Here is an 18,315-nt window from a genome sequence, read left to right on the forward strand (position 1 = left end):
CTCTGAACACTCAACACATCAAACCTTGAAGCAGAAGAGCATCTCTGAACACTCAACACATCAAACCTTGAAGTAGAAGAGCATCTCTGAACACACAACACATCAAACCTTGAAGAAGACGAGCTCCAGCAGCAGAAGACACACACCGGTGAAACTCCTGTCAGATGAGAGCAGAAACTGAGGCTATAATTCACACGGCTCAACAAAACTGGACAATAGAAGATTGGAAGAACGTTGTCTGGTCTGATGAGTCTCCATTTCTGCTTCAGCGTTCAGATGGTCGGTCAGAATTCGGCGTAAACAACATGAAAGCATGAATCCATCCTGCCTTGTATCAGCGCTTCAGGCTGCTGGTGGTGTAATGATGGTGGGATATTTTCTTGCACACTTTTGGTCTCTTTGTGCCAATTGATCATTGATTAAACTCCACAGCCTGAGCCTATTGTTGCTGATCATGTCCATCCCTTTATGACGACAGTGTCATCTTCTGATGATCATCTCAAATCATCTCAAACTGGTTTCTTGATCATGACAGTGATTTCACTAAACTCAAACCTCCACAGTCTCCAGATCTCAATCCAATAGAGCAGATTTGGGATGTGGAGGAGCGGGAGAATCGCATTATAGATGTGCAGCTGATAAATCTGTCAGTATGAATCAAAATCTCTGAGGAATGTTCCCAGCACCTTGTTGAATCTGTGCTGTGAAGAATTAAGGCAGTTCTGAAGGCAAAATGGGGTCCAACCCGATACTAGCAAGGTGTACCTAATAAAGTGGCCGGTAAGTGTATATGGTGTAAAATGTACTGTATATTTTAGTCAGACAAGACTTCTTGTGCTCCTGTTCTACTGCACTTCATCTGTTTGACACATGCGCACCGGCGCTCGTTCATCGAAGTCTGTTAAGTTTAACGGAGACTCGCTTGATGCAAAATGGAAATACTCACAAGACTTTATAACATTTAGAGGTAAGGATATAAAAGTAAAATGCTAATTATGCACTGAGGAAAACACATCTCAAAAGCATCTGTCAAAGCCAGCCGCAAGAACCGCTTATGCTTTTGTTGAAGCGCTGAATATAAAGCATTCTCATGTCTCTGACAACTTGGGTCATGCACTTTTCCCGTATAGCAGCTCACAGCAGATGCAACTTTTCGGATAAGTTTTTACTGTGCAAATGATCTAAAAGCTATAGCATAACATACTGTAAGATAGTGAAGATAGATAAAGGAATGTCGCAAAAAGATTGGTTGATTGGTTTTTCCAGATTGGTTGTTGGATGACAAGTGAAGTATTTTGACCCATGCCTGGGGTTTAAACTCACAGATGATCTCAGACTGTGCACATGTCCCGGGTCATATCCCAACCCCACTCCCTCTCTCTCACCCCTACTTTCTGTCTACACTCTACTGTCCTATAAAAACAGGCAAAAAGCCCAAAAAGATATGAATAAGTATTTGGCCAATTAGTATTACTCTCAAAGCATGTTTATTTTATAAAGTTGACTTTTTTTTAAAGTGGATTGTGTTTCCAAAAAAAGAAAACATGAAAATGAAGAAGGATGAGACAAAAACATTTGATTTACCGTCCATCTGTCCATGACGGTAGAGTGTGTTTGTGTTTGAAAGAATAGTTTTATAGTCATGTGAGCTAGTGAGTCATAATTTATGAGAGGAACCTGGTTCTGGATTTGTCTGTTCAACATGAAGTCCAAAAAAAAAACACCTGAATGTCATATTTAACAAAATATCACATAAAATACAAACTGTAACTGCAAATACAGAGAATGAACTCAAGAGCACTTCCTGTTAGACTGACCAGATGAATAAAATGATATGGTGAGACCTGACAACACAAATCCAGCCTGCGTGTGTGTGTGTGTGTGTGTGTGCGTGCGTGTGTGTGTGTGTGTGTATCATTAATTTGGGGTCAGTCAGTACGATTGTTTTAATAGAAATTAATTCTTCTATTCAGCAAGGATGCATTAAGCTGATCAAAAGTGACAGTAAAGACATTTATATAATGTTACAAAGGATTCATATTTGTTTTTTTCTGTTTTTAACTTTCTATTCATTAAAGAATCCTGAAAAATGTATCACTGTTTCCACAAAAATGAAGCAGCACAACATTGATAATAATCATAAATGTTTCTTGAGCATCAAATCATCATATTAGAATGATTTCTGAAGGATCATGTGACACTGAAGACTGGAGTAATGATGCTGAAAATTCAGCTTTGATCACAGGAATAGAATACATTTTAAAATACATTCATGTTAAATTATAATAATATTTCTGTATTTTTGATCAAATAAATGCAGCCTCTGTGAGCATAAGAGGCTTCTTTCAAAAACATAAAAAATCTTACCGACCCCAATCTTTTGAACAGAACTAAAAACAACAATTAAACTAAGGTAATTCATACTTCCATAAAACCATCTAACCATATTATTCATTTATCTATGTGATAATATCTGAACAGAATCAAGGATTTTCTCTAAAACAAGGTCAGAAAGAGATATTTCTAGAAGAAAGGCTAAAATGATATCTGTGTTTCATATATATGCATGCACAAACAGACCCGAAATCCTGTCTGGCATCACTTTATTTGTGTTTTCATGTCTCACCATATCATTTTATTCAGCTTGTAATTCAATTGCCATTCAATCTAACAGGAAGTGTTTGTTCCCTATATTTGCATTTACAGTAAGTGTACCCAGAAACAAATCATGCAGAAACCTTGTGTGTGTGTGTTTGTAATTTAGTTCACAGTCAGTTTAGTGGCACTCCACATTGAACAGAAAAATCCAAAACCTCTAAGATGTTTCTCTCATAAATTATGACTCACTATACTTGCATGCTTGCATGAAAACAAAAAGTAACACACACACACAAACACACCAAAATAACCAGCTAAACCAGGGCACTTTGCACTTACAATGCATATTAAGCCTTTCGTCTTTCTGTCAATATTCTGTGAAAATATTTCTCCTGCATGACAAGTCTTAATTGCGGTGACTTTGTGACAGGCCTACAATCTTAATTTACTTTTTGTCATATACACATTTTATTTGCAGTGATATTTATGTTATGTGCTTTGTGTGCTGCTCCACATCTCTGCATCAGATCTCCGTATCACATTATGAGAAGAATCTCCCTCTTTAAGTGTGTTTATAATTCAGCTCATATGACAGACCAAACACTCCTCACAAAATGAGTTTTTCTGTTTTATTTCCAGTTCAGCATGGGAATATTGAGGCCATAGATATTGTTTAGCATGGCTTTTGACTCTGTGGCTGTAAGAAATATGTATTTTTCCGGCTGTTTTGGCTGAAACGCTGCTTGCACAGGCTCTGACTTGGTGGAAAATGTGCCACAAATCACAAAAAGGGCCGAATCCTTTAATTCCTGTAGCTTCTATATATCCTTAATAACTATAATCAGCATAAGAAATGGAGTAATTATGATGCATTTTAATGAAAATGTAAGTCGTCTTTATGGTTATAAGTTCCTTTAGTTGTGTGACAGCATAAAAGTATTGAGCAACTAACAGCTTCTAATTCATTTTCGGAAACGTTGCTCGGTTCATTTATCTGGAATAATTTAAGCGAGTTCATAAACACATTTCTGAGTGATCTAATTTGACATAAAAACGGCCCCTGTGATGGATTTGTTGGCTTGTGTCGTACGGATGAATAATCTTCTCAGGACGCTTTATCTTTGCAATGCACAGACACAGGGTGCGTCTCAATCCTGCAAAATCCAGGAAGCATCAATGCTCGCTATGGGTGCGTCTCAACCAGCTCCCTAGTTCAGTAGTCAGGACACTGCGGGGGTCGGCTATTATAAGATCTGTCTCAATCGCAAAATTCTTCCAGTGCACTGGAACGTTCGCTCCCTGAAAAATCCCACAATGCACTGCAAAAACCAGGAAGCATCAATGCTCACTCTGCTCACTTACCAGAAATTACGTCACATTTCTGAAGAAAGAAACACAAAACGCACGAGCCAACTCAGTAAATATGGCACGTGATAGATTTAAAAAGACAAACAGTTTTTCTTTATTTTATCACATGGCTAGACAGTGAACACACCTTGTTTACATTTATAATTATATTTGGCTGAAATGTTGTAAGGATATGTAACAGAACAATGTGTTTAAATAATAATATCAAAAAGACATAGGCCCTGCCTTTTGTTGATTAATACCATTCAATTTCAGTCATTAATCCAAGTAAATTCACTCTCATTACATGTACAACCTAGGCAATTTACATTTCTTCAAAAAAACAAAAATACATCTGCTTATAAATGTATATTATTTTAATTGATCTAAAAAGAGTGATTTATGGTCATCCAATGAATTGCCTTGAGCACTTTTTTGAGTGCAGTGTTAATGTTGTATTTTGACATTATATGTAGTCATGTCACCGGAAATTGAGTAATCAACTGATAACTGATAAGTAAGTAACTGATTCACTAGCTCGGGAGCTGATTGAGACGCACCCACAATTTCTCACGTCATTTGACAAATACTTTCCTTTCTTTGCCTTCCTGCGCTGCCCCGTCATCAGAAGCACCTGTTGGCTTGGCGCTAATGTGACCCACACTGACGTGGACGCTGGCCCTGGATGTGAGGGGAGGTATGGGCGAGTGCACAGGGTTACTGGTGCAGGGCTCTCTGAAGGTTTAGCTCTAACACAGAATGACGGAGTTCAGCCGATTAGAACTCTAGAATCCCAGCAGAGCTGATTACCTGAGCCGCCCGTCAGCCAAGATGTCAGAATACACGACTCCGCCCCCTGAGACACCATACCCATCCCATGCTGATGAAACCTAGAGTCTAACCTAACGTAACCTTACTGTGGGCTGCACAATTTGGGGGGAAAAATCGAATGAAAATTGCCATTGTGATTATTAAAAAAAATGCCCGGGTTTGCTGTGCTTGTTTGTAGGGCTGCACAATTTGGCCACAAATTGTAATATTTTGCTGCAAAAATAGTATTTAAGAAAAGAAATGTTATATTTTAATTTGTGGCTGTCTTAATTTCTTAATTTTCATTAAACCCAATTTGGCCATTAAATCATATATCAATAATAATAATTGGTTGGTTTGTGTTTTAACACCAATTTTAGTAATAAGTTAAAATATATAAAAGTTGTTTGCAAATTCCAAACAGAACCTAAACCAAATATTACTATTGTACTATTTCACTGTAAAATAAAAATGAGTATTACAATAATAATAATAAATATTATTATTATTATTATTATTTTATTTTACATAACAACTGTAAAAATACAAATCTAATATTTGAATTATTTTATATTTTATATTTTCTAATACAGTACTTAATTTCTTTATGTTAAACCACTGAAAAACAATTTGGACAAAAAATGTATGATTTATTAATAATGCTAATATTTTATTATAATTATTCAGAAATATTATTATTGTACTTTTCACTGTAAAAATGAGTATAATAATAATATATTATTAATAATAATATTATTAATAAAAAAAGATATTTTGCAATACAACTTTTAGACTTTATAAGTTTGTACAATTTAATTGAATCTCTTTTAAATTCAGGAACAGTTTGAACATCTAAACTGGTAACACACACACACACACACACACATACAGAAAAAAGGTTGGAAATACTGAGTCACGGCACAAAGCCTTGCAGCTTGCTGGTGGATTTTTCAATTATTTACAATTTTTCAATTTCTCAGTAAGCCTTTGAGGATACAGACTTGATCCCTGAAGACTCTAAAGATCAGAGGAGGATTGTGGGAGTTTTGGGGGTGTGTGGTGTGGAAGTAAGAAAGGGCACCATACCAGTTTCTGCTAGTCCGTCACTGTGCACCTCGGCCTGTGTCTCCATGCGGCAAAATCTATAAAAAGAAAAGATACATCAAAATTACTTGGCAGCCAGTTTGTTTGTGTAAACCCTGCAAAACAACAAAAGCTTCAATGAACCTATAGGGCATTTTTCTGGACTTCAGGCTGTTGAAACTTGGGTTTTTGATGGTTTGGTCAGTTGCTAGCTTGCCAAACCTGCTGAACACCTAAGACCTGCAGACCACATCAGGCTGGTTTAATCTGGTCTTTTCTGCCTGTGCGTGATTGTTGCATAATTCATTCTCTCATGGTACAACAATCTGACCTCAATGCACCATTGTTTTTGTCTTAACTGTAACCATACACAGAAGAAAAACTCACAGACTTTCCCGAAAAAGACCCTCCAGCCATGACAGTCCTCAAGGCTCAAGTAGCAGGAAAATTTCCCAACAAAACATCACTCTCTGGGCGAAGGATGCTGGCAGGTCTGCTTGGCTCCAGTTTTACCCTGGAAGTCCGCTTGCCGTTGGAGTCCATTATGGGAAAAAGGACACGCCATCTCAGCGTTTGGGAAAAACGCCAGAACCCTGTTTCTTCCAGAGCTTTTATACTTTTATACACACAATGCAGAATTAATTGTACTGTTCGATCTGGCTTGACAAAACTCAGTTTGAGAGCGTCTACCCACATACACACAACATCATGTCCAGAACACAACAATAAATATATTACAAGCAACCATAAACTACTTTTATGAGGTGTCCTTTACATAAAGTTCTTTTCGGCTCTGTTTTTACCAAGCATGGCCATTACAGTAGACTGATGCCAAAAAGGCACTGCTTCAGTATGTGTAGTTAAAAATTGCACTGCAACATTTTTTAAATCTGCTTTAGAGAGGGCAAGATTATCAGTGAATGCCCAGTTAACAGGGAACGTTCTCAGAACTTTGGCTAACGTTCTCTCAAAGTTATGAACAAACATCCGTATTGATTATATTCACTGCACATAACGTTTGCCTATTTATAAAAAAAACAAAATATAAAACACAAACCTGCCTCTTTTCGGAACATTTTAATATGGTCCAGGCAATATGTGCATTTGTACTAAACAACAGATTTTGCAGTAAACAACATTACAGATCATCTTCGTTGTATTAAAATTTAAAATGACAAAACTCAACCCAGTCTCTTTTTGTTAATTTTCAGTTTTATCAATATTAGCCATTATAAAAGTATAAGTAAAAGGTATAAGAAGCTATACAAATAAAGCAAACAATTCAGTCAAACATACAAAGTCAGCGCTCTAGTCTAACCATACAAAGGTAAAGTTAAATAGCTTATAAAGTTGTGAAACTTCCCCTCAGCCAAAACGATTGCCCAGGGAACAAATTATAAATTCACGAGACCAAAAATCGCCATTAGATATACACAAGACGAATTATATCTCATGTAGTTTACCACTACAGAGACGCCAGAGTCAGCGGCAAACGTCCGAACGACTAGCCGAGGAAAGGCTGTTCCAGGCGGGGTACATGAACGCTGAGCGCCCGGTCATCGCTGGATCTCACAACTGGATAAAATTTTCATAAATCTTTAAATAAACCACAGATTTGAGCTTTAAACAACTACATTCTCGCCTGAAAAACTCTTAAAACTACATTTCATGATACAGAAACAGTAGTATTATCTTTCAACTGTGTTAAAAAATGGCGCTTCTTATGTTGTCATTCTCCTTGACGCAGCCTAAGCTGTCAATCAAGCTGTCAATCAAAGTTAACCACGCCCTTATTTGTCATACATTTTATATCTAAATACGATCTAAACTAACGAATTAGAAAAAAATTCACCCCCCTCACAGTTGTCAGGCACTCGGAAGCTATCGAAAAATACAATAAAAGTCCATGGGACCAACCTGTAAAAACATGAATTTATGCTGTGAAAATGGACATTTTAACATGGGGTCTATGGACATTTGCTCCCTTTTGGGACCTCCCTCTAGCGGATTTTTGATGTATTGCAGTTTTTCGCACTTCCGGGTAGGCTTCATTTTTCAGATTAGAATGTTGCCGCTTGGTAATAACCTAGAATACTGTCTAACACTTGATGGCAGCTCTGTCAAGTCCTCATCGACGGTTAGGAACCTGGGTGTGCTCTTTATTTGATACCAATACTAAACACGTTATACGCATGTGCACGCCATCAGCGTTCTCACAGGTTCGCGTTTTTAAAGTTTGCGCAGAGAGAACTTAAGGGTTTTTCTGTTGGAACGGTGTCGTGTTAGCAGCCCCTAAGTTAATAACTAATGATCGTTGTGACTGAAGTGAATCAATCAAAACTAAGTTTAGCTGGACAATAACTTAATAAATGAAGGTGACTTGACTTGACTGTAACGAAGTTCAGATGTTATGGGAAGAAGGAGGCGGGAACTGGCGAACATTCATGACACATTTTAATGATAAAAATAAAACAAATACAAAACGAAAGTAAAAGACAGCAGCCCCTCACGGACGACTGCTGTCACAATAACCCCGGATTTCCACCAACTGCGGAACGGCTGCGGAACGGCTTCGTGCTCCGTCGTCCTTCAATACCCACCAGGTCCGGATTTGTTGCGGAACGGCTGCGGCCGTGACTGACGGCTGAAGTCACAAGGACCCACGAGATCTCGCGAATTCACGTATGATCGCGCAATATAAGTGCTGAATTGCTGCGGAGCTCTCCGGCATCCGGCAAAAATAGAAGCTCTGCGAATCTGCTCCGGAGGGCTGCGGAACGCCGGAGTCGGAACGCAGCCGTTCCGCAGTCAGTGAAAATACACACATTGACTTTAATGGAAACCTACTGACTCCGCCGCCGTTCCGGAGCGGATCCGCAGCCATTCCGCAGTTGGTGGAAATTATGGGTAAAACACAACACAAGTTCAGGCCTGTCCTCTCTCGCTCTTCACTGTCGTCGTTCCCCCTTTATGCTTCCGCTCCTCCGTGAGAGCTACGAGACCGGTGCGTCGCGCAGGTGTTGCTCATCAGTAATCACGCCACCGGCCTCGTGCCGCTCTCTCACGGCCTTCGGCCTCGTCCTGCTCGCCACATTGACTAATGTCAATAGAATGTTCGTTCAAAGTCATCTGGTCTTTAAAGGTGCTGTATGTAATTATTTAGACTGTACTAAAGCATAAAAACACTATAATATGTTTGCAGATATTTAGGAAACATGCAAAGTTCACATACTTGTTTCTCTCAAAAACACTGCTACAGCTTGTTATTCTTAATGTGGAATCTGCATTCTGTGTCAGAATGTTTTGGTTTTGATCTGTGTGATCCCGCCCACTGCCAATTTACCCAATAGTATTTCGACACCCCAGGTTGCCAGTTGGCGGAAAACACAACCTATTGCATCAATGGAAGCCATCAAACAAACTGGGTCAGAGATTGCAGATTCCCCGACATAAAAAGCCTTGTCATCCATCCATCCATTTAAAAAGCTCATGAGCAGAGGCATATTATAATATCGACAAATCAACTCATCAACTGTGTAAGACTCGTTGCCTTCCATTGTCAGTTGGGCTCGTTTGGGAAAAGCCCGTAAAAGTCCTGGCAGAAAGCGATGCATGAGGATGTAGTGTAACGACGAATTATTAGTTTTCCGAAGTGTTGACAACTTAGTGTTAACTAATAATTTCTTATTTCTTATTTCGCTTTCTGCCAGGACTTTTACGGGCTTTTCCCAAATAACGGAAGTGACGTCGACGTGCGGGTTAGCAGTAGCATGAGCCATCAGACAAGTGTTATTTAAATAAACTCCTGATGTACTTACAAACTTTCCAATGCCTCGTTTTATGAGTACAGAACCTATTTGTACTACTGTAGAAGTTTGGTACCATTCTGGGCATTATTAGTGCGGTAATTTACGAGATACAGCCTTGGATCCATTAGTGGCTGCACTAAGCCATCCGGCTGATATCTCTAAATAAGCTCTAACTTTAATAATGTTCGACCAAGGGAAAAAAAGCTTCTGGGGGGGTGTTTGGCTCGAGGTCATGGTGCAAAGGACCCTAGGTTGATTTTACTCCGAACCATCCCTTTAAGTGCATTACACTAACACTTTCATATGCATGTGACAAACATTTTTCTCATTACTGAAACACACCTAAAAATCCAAGTGAAACAACTGACCAGGTGTATTATGCATTACGCTTTCGCGGCAAAACCACTCTTGACAGCTTATTTTGACAGAAGCGTATTCACGGGAGGATCAGAGAAGGCTCAGGTATGATTTACTGGTTCATACGGTGTGGAGCCGGAGGGGTCGCATCAGTTTGTTCCACTCTCCCTCAGCCTCAGGACGCATTAGGCTGATTAGCCCGACGTCTGATAAACTGGGCCGTGATCGAACGATAACTCCATGCTTATTCCATGCTGGATCACTTTACACGAAACAAAAAGGTCAACACGCCTCCTCTAGATTATGCCGTCTCGCCCGTCCACACGGCAACGACCTTTACAGCCAGGTCTTACTTTCATGAATACAATAATTCGTTTCTGAGAATGTGTTACGAAGGCGAGGGCGAAGTTGCGCTGTCTGCCAGACAACATGTGACCACCACAGACGCACAACATATTCAGATCATAGAAAGAAAGAGAGACTCTTAATAAGCCTAGGAAGGATTGTATTAACATTCATTAAATTAATGATTACTTTCTTATTAAGTTATTTTATTTACATTATTTTGTTTATTTGTTAGAATTATTTGTTTACTGCACTGCATGTGTTTACTTTATTTCACTTATTCTGTTCCATTTGGAATATAACTCATTTTAATACATTACTTTCAATGACTTAATGGTTACTTCACTTTGTGTTATTTTGTTTGTTTGCTAATATTACGTGTATCCTACATTGCATTTTTACTGATGTTATTTTGCATTTGACTTTATTTTCTCATTTTAGTTTACTCCATTTTTATACCATAGACCTTTGCCTTTTTAAAATTTCTCATTTATTTTTCAATATATTTACTTTTTAATATTACTGTAGTTGTTTGCTGCATTCTGACTATAGTGCTTGTATTTCATTTCTCATTGTATGCTGCATTTTATCTCATTGTAAAGACTTTGGCAATACAAATTTTTATGTTTTTTGTCATGCTAATAAAGCAACAGCAATTGAAACTGAGATTACAGAGAGAAAGAAAAAGAGAGAGAGAGAGAGAGAGAGAGAGAGAGTGTCTCTCGTCCACAATGGCAGTCTGTGTCTGAGGGTGTGTCCTTTTCTGAGTTCATTTAAGGACTCGAGCGGTTTTCTGCATGTGTTCAACACCAGTTGCACCCTTATTCAGTGCATTCACTCCCTTACACACACTAATGTGCTTTTACAACCGCTAAAAACCTCTGGAAAAAAGAGCCCTAGTTCCAGCTGAAATAACAATGAGCTGAAAGCCACAACGTCTTTGTCCAATCAGATCGGGATGCATGCATTCACTAACATTCACTTACAAACTTTTCGTCTAACGCAGACAGTACAAACTGTGATATTGGGCAAATAGATTTTTATAAAAGCTCTACTAACGAATAAAAGCAAATGTTTCTCCTTCTTTCTCACAGACACACACTCACACAGGTAAAACAAAGCATGTGAGACACAAGTGAAACACGTTGTCCCGTGTGAGCGTCTCCCAGCATGCTGTGCTTTCCCAACAGTGTGTGAGTGAGAAGGATTCACATCTTGACTGAGTTAAACATCACATGCACACATGGCTTCTTCACTTCTGTATAGGCACAACACACACTCAGTCCAAACTTCACTGTGATTTACACAAACACACAGCTGGGATATTACTGTTATGCTGTAAATTTTCTTGTATCCATCACTACCATTTAAACGTTTGGGGTCAGTAAAGTTTTTCAATGTTTTGTGATGTTTAACTTAATATCCTCACCAAGGCTGCATTTATTACATCAAAAATACAGTAATATTGTGAAATATTATTACAATTTAAGCGAACTGTTTTCTATTTGAATATTGTTTTTATGTAATTTATTTTTGTGATCAAATCTGAATTTTCAGTGTCACATGATCCTTCAGAAATCATGATGATTTGCTGCTCAATAAACATTTATTATGATTAATCATGTCTGGTTATTGAACTTTCTATTCATCAAAGAATCCTGAAAAATAAAATGCATCATTCTTTCCACAAAAATATGAAACAGCTGTTCTCAACATTGATAATAATCATAAATGTTTCTTGACCAGCAAATCATCATATTTCTGAAGGATCATGTGACACTGAAGACTGGAGTAATGATGCTGAAGATTCAGCTTTGCATCACTAAATTAGATTTTTTATCTACACATGCATATATAAACATATAATAATCTAGATAAACTGTTTTTTGAGTGGCTAGAAATGGATCCAGTGTCATCACCAGACTGTTCACTCTCACAATGAAACTCATTATCGCTCTGTCTGTGCTTCTTTCCTTCCCTCGTGCCATCCAGGGGTTCTTTCCGTTTCCACGTGTCCGACCATCAGCCCTTGAGCGTCGGAGTAAAAGCCGGAGGAGGACACAAACAGACCAGCTTCTATTTAATGGAGCGCACATACTAAACAAATCAACATACAGACTCATAATCACGTCTGCACTGTATAATCAAAACAGCCCTTCTATCTTTTTCATCTCACTTCAAAACAACACACACTCCCATGAGCCGAAACGTGAGACTCCTTCGGTTTGTTTGGATGATCTCGGCTAAGCTTTATAAAATGGAGAGTGAAAAGCCCTAAGCGACACTAAATTAGATCAGTTTGTGAATGAAAACTAGACAGCAGACAAACGGACCTCAACTCACATTCAGGAGAGACTATCCATCTGGATATGTGTCTGGATTAACTTACAAAATATAAACTTTTCACATGTAATAGTGTCTTCAAAATAACCCGCAGGTAAATTCAGGTCATTCGGAGGAAACTTGCTTTATGACTTATTGAGATAATTATCAGGATACTGAACTTCATTACTTTATTTGCTTGACTTATTTAATTGATCAAAATACAGTAAAAACAGTTATATTATTACAATTTAAAATATCTGTTTTCTATTTGAATGTATTATAAAATATAATTTATTCCTGTGATCAAAGCTGATTTTTCAGCATCAATCTTCAGTGTCACATGATCCTTCAGAAATCATTCCAATATGCTGATTTGGTGAACAAGAAACAATTTGATTGAAAACAGTTGTGCTGCTTTAATTGAAATGTAACTTTGCATGTAACAGGATTGGAACAAAACATCGCTTTTCCTGCATTCCTTCCATAAACACATGTGCAGCCTTAATTCATGAGTTTATGATTCGGAATGCATTTCTGTCCCAATGTAAGTGAACAAGTTAGAGTTGTACATGACTCAGAAAGCACAGATGCTGAACGTCTCCTGGAAATGCTCAAGCGAATCTCAACAGACACATAAAGTGAGAAACAGCTATTGACTTTTACTACAACAAATGAATCTGAGAAAGAAAGAAAGAAAGAAAGAAAGAAAGAAAGAAAGAAAGAAAGAAAGAAAGAAAGAAAGAAAGAAAGAAATTTTGCTTTGTATTTGCTCTTATTCTCACCAAGGCTGCATTTATATGCTCAAAAATACAGTAAAAACAGTAATACGGTGAAATATTATTACATTTTAAAATAACCCTTTTTTATTTTAATTTATTCTTGTGATGCAAATCTGAATTTTCAGCATCATTACTCCAGTCTTCAGTGTCACATGATCCTTCAGAAATCATGATGATTTGCTGCTCAAGAAACATTTATTATTATCAATGTTGAAAACAGTTGTGCTGCTTCATATTTTTGTGGAAACCCTTTGGCTGTCAGGATTATTCGATGAATAGAAAGTTTAAGAGGAACAGCGTTTATTTGAAATAGAAATCTTTTGTAACCAGTGTTGAGGGTAATACATTACAAGTAATGAGAGTTACGTAATCAGATTACTTTTTTCAAGTAACTAGTAAAGAAACACATTGCTTTTAAATTTACACAAAATATCTGACTTACATTTTCAAATAAGTTAAACAAATGACTTAGTTTTCCCCTGTATTGACTGACAGCTCTCTTGTCTCGTAAGTTCAGAGGCTTTGTGTGTGAACATGATGGTTATTGTAGTTCTAGACTAATGTGAACATGCATTTACTCATCTCACTTGCACAAAAACAGATTCAGTAAAACAGTCAAATGCAAAGTCAGAATAATATGCAAACCTGCAATGATTAAATATGTTAAATAACACAAATATACTTTATGTATTTAATCTCACTTTATTAACCAATGTCTTTAGATGATCCAATTCAACCATACTAATAATCTAAAATGACTTTTAACATTAAACATCACATTTGTGTTTCATTTATTTTATTTTTTTGTTTGTTTATAGTGTCCAGAATGGCAGCACAGCTGTAAGGTTTGTTTGAGCTGCGCCCCCTCTACTGTACAGCCGTAAATTTGCATTTCTGTCAGCCTGAGGCTTATTCATTTCACTTATGGTGTAAAATGGCCTTTACATTGGCCAAATATAGAATTTCTTATTTAGTTAATATAGAACAAGCAAGCCCGAGTCCAGCCCAGGTGAGAAAGAAGAATTTTACTTTCCATTAGTTACTTTTAGTTGTTTTTTTAGGGAATAGCCTAGCGCAATATTGTAACACATTACTTTTAAAAGTAACTTTTTACTTATGAACTATTGTAACTGTAATGTGCAAACAGATAAACATAAATAAGTGAGGAAGAATTGTGTTGTGGAAGAAAGGAAGGACAAATCTTCTACGCAGGAAAAAAAGCAAACCTGTAGTGTGTTGTGTTGTCCTGTATAGTTGTCAGCTGTCAGTGTGACACACAGGTGAGATGATGTGTTAGACTGATTTGAACTCTCACACACTGCACATCTGCTCCTGCTGTGAGTGATCACGCTGTTAACAGAACACCTGTGAGACACAGAAACACACAGAGAATCAGTCATGCGATTAGCCCTGAACTAACTTTAGTCAACATCTCTTTCTTGACCCATTATTAGAAAAAAAATAAATAAATAAAAAAAAGGATTATAAATGCAAAATAACTTTCTGGACTTCGCTAGCTGAATTAAACATGCGACATGCTGACAACAAACATGATCCTGCTAAAAAAAAAAAAAAAAAAAACCCCTGCTAAAACCAGCTGGTCTTAGCTGGTTTTAGCTGATCTCAGCCTGATCAAGCTGGTGTTCAGCTCGTCTCCCAGTCTAAAACCAGCCTTTGAAACCAGACCAGGCTGAAAGACCAGCTAAGACCACACCAATTCACATATATTTATAAAAATACATTATTACTTCAGCTCTGTCTCATATAGTATGGAAAGCATTTTCTGCCAAATTGAAATAAATAAATTAAATGATTAAAATTAAAATTAAAACCAGATTAACGATTTCATTACAGAAAACAGTACGCAAAATATGTGACAAAATTGAGAATGAAATTAAATGATTTAATTTTCACAGCATTATCCCCGTCAAATTGAAAAATAAAATGCAATTGGTGATTTCACATTTCATTTTCACTACAGTCTCGAGGCAAGACTGCCAATATTAAAATGAAAAGCCAAACGTGAAAAAGAAACTACAAATACAGTTTTTACAATGCTCTTTAGTAAAGCTCACGCAATAATAGTGACACAATTCATTTTCGTTTTCATTTTAATTCCTCTTTTATTTCACAGTTTTCATTTTCGTTTTCATTTTCAAAGACAACCTGCATGCAAATTCTATGTTAATGAGTGGGTGTGGCTTATTCTAGTAACGGCGCTGAGACACGCCTTCTGTAAAGTGAAGTCGTCGACGTCCCGTGTGCATGAGTTGAATGTGTGAAACGAAATTATTTAAATGTGATTATATTGTAATCGAGACGACGAGATATGGCGAAATCTGTTAGTGAGCTTTTGCGGGAAGCTGCTGCAGCATTAGAACATGGAAACAACCAGCCTGACCATGTTAGTTATGATGTTAGACTCAGACTAGACCATAATCGACGATGAGGTTCATTCATGTATTAGGCTGTTTTGGAAATTCAACTATTTGGGTGTACAGAAGTCTTAGTGACACAGTTTCTACAACAATTATAGCCAGACATTAATACCCGCTAGCTTTAACTGAGAACCTCGGCCAATGTTTCATATTCGCGTCGTGCCTAACAACTAGCCTGGTTCTACCAGACTCTCGTACATTTCATTTGTACAGAGAGTCTGGCCTCTCTCCATTGACAAGCGTTAACTTCCTTGTAGGCGGGTACTCTGTTGAAGTTTAAAACTATTGGATCTGACCAGAGTCACTCTGGATCTGCCATAACCAATTGCTAACGTTTGGTCGTGACGTTAGGTGTGTTCGACATCGGCTGCGGCTGGATGCAACCGATCGGCGAGAGTAGCCGCGTGCAGGCGGGGAGGAGCTGCAAACGGAGACGTGAAGTCGGACACTTTCTGGTTCCCGTAGTGACCGCTCACGTGGTGTTTGCATACTTTACCACAGCTTAAGTGAAATAAATCAATGCAATATTTGCCAAATAATACACAGATGTTTCAGAGACATTTTCATTCAATACTTTATGTATTGCTTCATACGGAGTCTGTTTGAACAAGAATAAAGTTCAACATAAGATACTATCAATGCAGTGGAGTCTACGTTTTTTAATCAGTTTTAATTGGATAAACATGACACAATATAACATTGCAACGACATGAAAAGAGTGTTCACTGTTATAATAAACTGATTTGAGAGCTTTAGAGGAACTAAAGGTGTTCGAATAAACACGAAACACACGTGATCGTTGTCATGCGGTGAATCCGGCCAATCGTGGAACAGCTGTGTCGTCATCAGCCCTCCTGCAGCCCAGTGCAGCCGCTCTTGAGAAGCTGCGCTGGCTGAGTTCTCCGGCTACTCTCGAATCGCTCTCGCGGTACTTTGATGGCATATGTCACAGTCACGTGGCGCCGGCGCTGTATCAAGTCGGACAAAATTTTTAACCGGCATGCACTGCTTTAAGTCAGCCGCCGATCGGTCTGCGCAGAGCTGCATGAAGTCGAACAAGCCTGTTATGTCAACTCAAACTAGCGCACGATCTCAACGTCATCGTTCTCAGCCACTCCCCCTGTTCGCTGATTGGACCGGTTAAAAATTGATCGGAGAAAACCAAAGAATACACCACAATCCCAGACGGAGTTACTGAAGGAAAATGAAATTGAGCGGAAGTACGTAGGAGGGCGGAGCCAGGCTACCTAACAACGCCCTTCAGCCGTGACTTATTCAGATACAGCACTAGCCTGTATCTGTCGCTGTTTAACTGTTACGTGTCTTTTGGTTATTTTAAGTTTGTGTACAAAAAGAATCACAATGCTGATTTTCATTTCCAGTAACAACTTCTGGATGAGATCGAGAAAGCGAGTGTACCTGCATTTACAGTAGGCTAGAAATAGCATTTTCCTTCAGGTCAGTGCTATATTCATAATAAAAAATCCGTTTGAATGTCCGGTGTGATATCTTGTACTTTTAACAGTTAATAGGGGTTGTCCGTGCCTATAGTCATGTCAGTTGCTCTTTCTTCTCCGTGATCACAAGTTTGAGTCATTTCAAAAGTCTTCTCTACTGACTGACTGACTGACTCATTAAGACAGTCTTTGTCTCCATCTAATGGAGAAATAATGTAACATCTTCTGTTGCTTCATGGTCAGGGACTATTTTTTTTTCTCCAGTGGAAGGAATTGGCTTTTAGTGATTCATTTTACTTCATGAAAGTTGCATAGATACATATGTTTCGGGATTAATATTTGTATTGCGTGGTAACCGTTTTATAAAAGCAATAAGGTATCTAGGCTAGTGCTGTATCTGAATAAGTCACGGCTGAAGGGCGTTGTTAGGCACGACGCGAATATGAAACATTGGCCGAGGTTCTCGGTTAAAGCCAGTGGGTATTAATGTCTGGCTATAATTGTTGTAGAAATTGTGTTACTAAGACTTCTGTACACCCAAATTGTTGAATTTCCAAAACAGCCTAATACATGAATGAACCTCATCGTCGATTATGGTCTAGCCTGAGTCTAACATCATAACTAGGTTATGAATTCTAGCTTTACAGAAGGCGTGTCTCAGCGCCGTTACTAGAATAAGCCACACCCACTCATTAACATAGAATTTGCATGCAGGTTGTCTTTGAAAATGAAAACGAAAATGAAAACTGAAATAAAAGAGGAATTAAAATGAAAACGAAAATTTACATTTGTATTTGAATTGTGTCACTATTATTGCGTGAGCATTACTAAAGAGCATTGTAAAAACTGTATTTGTAGTTTCTTTTTCACGTTTGGCTTTTCATTTTAATATTGGCAGTCTTGCCTCGAGACTGTAGTGAAAATGAAATGTGAAATCACCAATTGCATTTTATTTTTCAATTTGACA

General features: G+C 37.9%; 1 long non-coding RNA gene across 1 annotated transcript in view; it reads right to left on the minus strand.

Moving 5' to 3' along the window:
* Positions 1–14,819, minus strand: part of LOC311072902 — a 28,978-nt gene extending 14,159 nt beyond the window's left edge. The window contains exons 1-2 of the long non-coding RNA XR_014604081.1: positions 14,680–14,819; positions 5,842–5,897 (exon numbers count right to left, since the gene is read on the minus strand). This is a non-coding gene — a long non-coding RNA (uncharacterized lncRNA). The remainder of the gene's footprint in view (positions 1–5,841; positions 5,898–14,679) is intronic.
* Between the last annotated feature and the right edge of the window lie 3,496 nt (positions 14,820–18,315).

This window comes from Abramis brama (genome assembly GCF_963993115.1).
Source record: "Abramis brama genome assembly, chromosome: 22".
NCBI classification, from domain to species: Eukaryota; Metazoa; Chordata; class Actinopteri; order Cypriniformes; family Leuciscidae; genus Abramis; species Abramis brama.